This window comes from Ursus maritimus, unplaced genomic scaffold (assembly GCF_017311325.1).
Source record: "Ursus maritimus isolate PB19 unplaced genomic scaffold, ASM1731132v1 scaffold_13, whole genome shotgun sequence".
Classification (NCBI taxonomy): Eukaryota; Metazoa; Chordata; class Mammalia; order Carnivora; family Ursidae; genus Ursus; species Ursus maritimus.
Genome location: NW_024423675.1, coordinates 69757978 through 69765037, shown reverse-complemented (window position 1 = coordinate 69765037; position 7060 = coordinate 69757978). Strand labels below are relative to the sequence as shown.

General features: G+C 52.4%; 1 long non-coding RNA gene across 1 annotated transcript; it reads left to right on the top strand.

The window, feature by feature from the left end:
- The first annotated feature begins 607 nt into the window (after nt 1-607).
- LOC103660786 lies at nt 608-5298 on the top strand. Its single transcript, XR_005834436.1, has 3 exons — nt 608-1776; nt 2724-3390; nt 4468-5298. It is a non-coding gene; the product is annotated as an uncharacterized LOC103660786 (long non-coding RNA).
- The last annotated feature ends 1762 nt before the right edge of the window (nt 5299-7060 follow it).

Below are 7060 nucleotides of genomic sequence, written 5' to 3'. Positions count from 1 at the left end.
TCCTGGCTGAACTGGTCTGAACATAGGCTCAGTGTGGTGAAGACCTGGCTTGTGGTTGCCAGTCCTCTGGGGGGGCGGGGGGGCTCCCCTCTTGCATGGTTGTTTGGATGCTCTGGAAGAGTCTGCTTCTCACGGGGAGGAGGTGGTAGCCCCTCGGCTCCCTTCTTAGACTTCTTAGACGTCTTCTTTGCAGACACATCTAAGCAGCACTTTGAAGAGCCCACTGTCTCTAGAGCTTGTCAGCCACAGCGGGGCTGCCTCGGCCTCTCTTACCTCCCTACATCCCCACATGCACTTTCGGTTTGGGTCACCGAGGGCTCCTTACTTCCTGACCCGCCCAGCAAGGCAGTTGAAAAGAGGATTTTCATATTGCATTCAGCACTTTGTTTTCAGCAAGAGAGTAGTCCGGGAAATGTCGTTGGTCATGAGGGCAGAAATGGAAGCTACTTTCTGAAAAACACGGTAAAATCAGCAAATATTTGTACACTATCGATCATGACAGTGTTGCTTCCAACAGCAGAGAGGGGACGACCGCCATGGCTAGCAAACGGAAGGGTTAAATCCAGTGCGGTACGCCCCACTGTTGAATGTGGTTTGCAGCTCCACACGAGTGGGGAGGGAAGGCGAGCTAGCAGCAGTCGATGTGACCAGCAGCTTCCGAGAAGGAGCTGTGTGTCTCCTTGTTTGTTTCCAGCAAGTATTTGAAGTGCTTGCCATTTGAAGGAGTCACCCCGGTTCCCAGGGACCACAAGCCAAAAACATTCCTCTGGAACCGCCAAGCAGCCTTCCTGACTTGCCGTGGGTACAAAAGTGCGGCCTTTCATTTTCATTGCTTTGTGTATTTTAAACCTGATGGATGAAGTGACCCAGGCTTGACTCCCCACTGGACCCGAGATTGGCTCCCACACGGCTGTCAGAGACGTGCTCCAGCTTCCACCCCGGGGCTCTCCGTCCTGTGATGCTGCGTAAGCTCACTGTGAACCACTCCCCCTTACTGAACTGGAAAAGCCATTATCATCCCTAAGATTCACCGATGTTACTTTAATTAAATACACTTCACCCTGTGGATTTTTGAACAGCTTGGTCTATCTCGCAATGGTGTTGTAAAGTCCTAGAAGAGCGAGCAACATGGAAACCACATCCCCTCCTGTTCTTCTCACCTCCTTTTGGACGTGGCAGATTGAATTTTGGCTGCCTGTGTTAGAATTCAGAGACTTGGCTGTGGTTAATCTCGCTGCTACTGCAAAGGCCCTAATAGCAACCAGCTGAGGGAGGAACAGAGTCCAGACCTGGAAAACGGACAGAGCCTCCCACTGGTGAGGTCTTGCTGCCGTAGCAGAACCGCGTGTTGTGCGGGCTTGGTGTGAGGGGTGGGGCCTGGGGTCGGAGGCCGTGTTGCTCTGCCCCTTGGAGGTGACCAGGCTCTGCTAGTTTGCTAGGGCACATCTGAGATGAACACAAAAGGGACTTCAAAAAGGAAAGTCTAGAGTATAGTTTGCAGTGTCGTTGTCTCAAAGGAAAGGTAGCAGAAGAATCAAGTCAGTCAAAGTTTGACGCTTTAAAGCCAGTGTGTTTCTTAACACGAATATGCGTGGAAAACAAAACAACGCAGCCAGTGTCCCCCCACTGCCATCACCCCTCCACTCAAAAGGAGACTGCACCCCGAAAATAACAATAGAGAAAATCAAAACAAATGTGAACCAAAACCAGCCTTCCCCACAAGCGAGCATCGTGATGAGGGCCCGGCCTGGACGAAGCAGGAGGCTGTAGCTCGCGGTGAGCGTGGCTCCGCAGCCTTCTGGACTCCGGTGGGAGCTGCCCCTCCTCCAGCACCCTTGCCTCCTGCTCTCCCTCCCCCCTCCCGCAGCCAGGGCAAAGGCCAACTGCCAGCTCCGGTGGGCACCTCGATCCCTGCTTTCTCTTTGGAGAGTGGGCCCACCGTAAGCACTGCCCTTTAATGAGAGACGGAAGGAGAGGAGCGACAGACGGAGCGTGAGGGGAGCAGGGGCCGGGCGGTTTTACAACACCCTTCAGCAGTCTTTAGCTCGTTGAATTCCGTGTGTAAGTTTTCAGTCTGTATTAGCTCCTTAGAACAGTTGCCCAGACAGTGCTGTCGACTGTGACGGCTAACGCAGTGTCCCCACCCGCGGAGCCACGCTCTGTGGGACGCCCCGAGACCTTGAATAACTGTCTTTTCTGACAAAGACCGGATGTGTGTAATTTCTATGTTTTCACGAGAAGATTCTTCCTTGGAGCTTAAGTCCATATATTGTTAACAGTACACTTCAAATCAGGATGAATATCTTCCCAGGACAGTGTGTTTTCTTCTTCTATTTCTGAGGCTGGGAAGCGGGAGGAACAGGGCCCCGTGGACGCCCCACACCGCGCTCTGGGCCCCACGCTCCCCTCCCTCCTGCTGGCCGCGTCTGAGGGCGCTTTGGGCCTCTGTGGGACAGCCACATGGAGTCGAACGTGTTTGAGCAGTCCAAGGGTCTAGTTTTAAGCGAGTTAGGTTTCATCTCTCAAAACAATTTGAGAAACTTCTATAACTGATTTTGATGGATAGGGCACGGGAGTGTTTTTGTAGTTTTATCTCTTCTCTTGCAATTAGCTTCTAGATTAAGTGTCTTCAGTCTCCGCTTTCATCATACCCTCATTGTAACCCTTTGAATAACTTTGCATTTACCATGGCATGAATCCCAAACATTCTGCTTGGGTTCCAGAGTCCGTACCAGATGGTTCTGTCCTTCCTTGCTGCCCGTTGCTGCCCGGCGACTGAGGCCCCTTCCAGGGGGCTGCATCCTGTGACCCTCTGGGGCCACGGGCTGCATGTGGGACACAGTGCGTGGAAAGGCCTGTGGGGCAGGCCCTCAGCCCACCTGCCACTCATCTCACAGCTGCACGCCCATGCAGGTGGGAAACGGAAGGTATTCCCCCATCCTCGGAGCCCTTGTCTGTTAGCTGAGCACGGCCGACTGGGACGGGGCTGTAGGACCAGTGTACCATCTCCACCCAGAGCATCCGTCCCGGGTCCTCCTGTGGGAACAGGTCTGAACACCAGTCCAGGGCTTGCTTGTTGAAGTTTATTTAACTTTAATGATTCCAGAACTGATTTTTGGCAGAAGCTGATACAAGAATTGCCCCGTACGGAGTGAGGCGATGGAACGCCTACACCAACACCAGCACACACGCGTTTTAAGCACCTTGTGTGTCTTTGTGAGCCCAAGATCCTGTCCAAGACTTCTTGAGCTCGTGCCTAACTTCTCCTGGGTCCGCGAAGCTGGAATGACTCACATTCATTTCACTATTGAATCACCCAGAAGACAGTAAGAGGAAGGAAGTGTTCACACGAACACGTACCGACCTGTGAGGCTGCATAGTAATCAGATGGTAAGCCCGCTGCTCCCCTGAGTCTCGCAGGAAGGTCAGGAAGGCGTCTGTCCGGTGTCTCCACTGTAAACCCTCCGGCTGTCCCCTCGAAGGGGGCATGATGCACGGCCACACTTGGGGGCAGGCCGTGGCCCCCTTGCCAGTGCGGCATTTACGTACATTATTTGGAATTCTTGTGCACACACTTGTCTACTGTCCCCCACTTATTTGTTTATTCAATTGTGAGTTTATGTCAGTGTGGACTCGTGGGCGTTCCTATCTGGGCTGTAGTCCAGTGTGACTTTATTCTGTGGCTCTAACTGGCCCAGCTTTGGCCACTGGGGCTCTGGCGGTTGCCTCCTGTGTCCCACTGACCGACCGCCGTGCTCACTTCCCAGCGCTCCAAGAAGCCCCGGGCGCCTGGGGGACATTTCCATCCCAGTCGGTCCTGGAGGCAGTCCTTTCTCCAAGGAGCCTGCGGGCTTCTCGTGGAGAGGGAACTTAGACACCAGCCTCTGGGCACCCGTATGCTGGGGGCCCCTGGGGTGTCGCTGCTTCCAGACACCTCCACGGATGGGCTGGGATGGACGCGTATGCGAGCTGCCACGTTACGCCCCTCACACAGACGTGGCATGTCTCTCGTTGTTTTGCCGCATGTCCACCAGTTTCTAGAGTGAGTGGGGCGTGAACTGCTCCTGACCTTTGTGGCTCTGAGGCACCACCAGGCCCTTCCCGCTGCCCCTGCCGTGGTGGCGCGTGTGCGCGTCACATCTCTGCTGTTCTTAGCGCGAGCCCATCCCCGTCCGCTGTTTCTGTCCAATAATGCCAGGAACATGAGTTTGTTTACAGATGCTCCTTTTTCTTTTAGAAGATTTTATTTATTTATTTGACAGAGAGAGAGAGAGAGAGTGAGCATGAGTGGGGGAGGGGTGGGGGGAGTGAGATCATGACCTGAGCCGAAGGCAGACGCTTCACCGGCTGAGCCCCCCAGGTGCCCCTAAAAATGCTGCTTTGAAGGGTGTTTCAGTTTTCTTTAAGGTTTTTATATTGTGGTTTGTGGAACGATAATTAATGAATTTTTTACTTTTGTCCAATTAGATACTAAGATCTTGGAGAGTAGGAACAGCGCGTTTTTCACCTCTTATCCCTCGCAGCCTGTGGTACAGACCCTCAGCGGCGTCTTGGACAAAGAAGCCTCCCTTACTCTGCGCGTTTCGGGGAATGCCGTGTTAGTCCGAGTCCGCACTGGAACCTGCATTAGGGGGTCCCGGGCCGCGTGGCCTCCTTTCTGCATACAGACCATGCCCATCTCTGGTCCTTACTGTTCTTCTCAGAGCTTATCGCTGTCATGGGAGGACACTGAGAAGAAAACAAAACTTCTATTTTTGGGAAAGATATGCAGACGTTTGACAAGACCGTGATTGTTATCGTTATTACTGTAGTTATTTGTGGCTGGGACTTGCTTCTTATCTTTGGAGGAGTGCGTGTGGGGAAAGTCCCCAGGGCTGTGGGGAAGAGGCAGAAAGAACTGGTTGCCACCATGTGGGCTCACGTAGGCCGTGGTCAGGCTGGAGGACGGGTCTGGAAGAGATAAAAGGACTGATTTTTTCCCATAACCTACAGCTTCTGTTGGCAGAACAATCCACGTTTAATAATCGGAACATTTACCGCGCACCAGCCTGCACGTCCTGGCCATTATTCTGTGATTATGATTTTTTGTGCTGTCCCTGATTTCCCCAAAAGCTTAGGGAAACCGTTACTGTTTAGTTGAAGGGCAGATGTAGAAAAAAATGGCATAGTTTTCTTCTGTGTCACAGTTCAAGTTTTGGCTCTTTGTCTTATAATTAAAGGACTTATAATTATGGTCTCTTACGGGATGGTCCAAACTTGTCCTATGCTCATGGGTTTTAATGCTTCCTCTCAGGGAGCCGAAATTACTGTTTCTCATGTTCACCACAGCTTACTTCTTAAACATCCTAATACTGCTGTGGTTTATTAAAGTGTTTTTTATGTAAAATTAAGTTATCTTAAATAATGTGCATACTCAGGATACCAGCAACAACGACGATGATGATAGTATGACACATGTCTCTATTTCCGTGTGAGCTCGCGGGGTGTGTGCGACTGTGGTGTGTAAGTGGGGGCTACACCGTTCATCAGCTGGACAGGGACAGTGCTGAGTGGGACCGGCTGGACGTTAACATCCACTGTGCCACGGCCACAGACCAGGACGCGTCCCGGGGACAGTGGTCACACGATGAATAAGCCCAGATATAAATATCCGATTGACCTTTTGATTGTCCTCCTCAAGCACTGTTCAGACCCCCTCACCATGTACCTGGTTCCCCAGCCTGAGCATCTCGCCAGCCCGCTCTTTCCGAGTGGGGCTGGAAGGGTGTGCCACGAGCAGCTCACGCGGAGGCACACAAGTTGGGAGAGGGGTTCATGTAGCAAGCAGACTCTGAGCTTGATTCTCAGAAAGGCCTGAGATGCATGTAGACGAAGGACCCCCAATCTAAAGGGCACCCCCAGACCCGAGGATTCCCTAGTTTTCAAGACGGGGTGAGAGCCAAGTTCGCTATGGGGGTCTCCTGGCCTGAGGAGGACGTGACACAGAACAAGGGCAGAAACCACATCCAGAAGGTCGTTGTGGGCCCTCTTTACAAAAAATGAGGAATGACAACTGTGAGTACAAAAGGAGTTAAGAAGTATTCATTTCAGCATCAGACGGTTGGAGGCAGGTGTATTCCTCAGAATGTTCCTGGACCGGGACCGCCAGCAGTGACACAGCCACGCAGAAGCACTGGGAGCCCCCCAGTCAGGACTGAACCCTCCCCAGTGCAAACCTCAGGGGATGCCCACGAATGCCCAGTGTCACCTGCCACCGAGGGGAGACACAGCGGTCTTCAGTATTTGCTGTGACAATATCTAACTTCTGCAGGTAGAACGTGTGCATGCGTGCACACACACACGCAAACACGCACACACACGCACTCGTGCAAATGTACACACGCACATGCAAACACATGCGCACGCACGTGCACACATTCACACAAACACACGCACGCACACACATGTGGACACACACGTGCTGCATGCGTGTGCACGCACAGATGCACACACACACCAGGTGAGGAGTCTTAATCTGTAAACTTCTTGAGCCTCGCAGCTAACCCACCTCTGGCTCTGGGCCGGATGTAATGAGGGCCAGAATCACGATAACAGGGAATTAACGGGCTGTTTGGGGAGAGCATCCTCAGGATGTAGATACTTAGTGGGTGTGGCCAGCAAGGATGCAGGAGGGGCCTGGGTTTCTGACTCCGGCACACATTAAGCACCCAAGGAAGTGCATAGCTTGTGGGAGGCCAGTCTTAGAAATCAGAATGTGTCCGTGAGGGAGCCAGCAGGAAAGAGAAGCAGTGGCTGCCTTTTGTTTAAGGGCTATTTCTTGCCGCAGAAGGAGTGAGGGACACAGCAGCTTGTGAGTTTTTACCCCGCGGCTGTGGGCCTGGTTTTTACCCTTGCTCCGTGAGTCACGCATGCTCCATAGACCACGTTGGAGAGATTTGCCGCTAAGTGAGGTCATTTTGCAGTCGGCAGGATGAATTAGTGGGTAGAATTTTTAAATGTTAAGTTGGTTTTCATGCTGTTATTCCATCCGTGGATTGTCTGTGTGAGGACCCAGTATCAG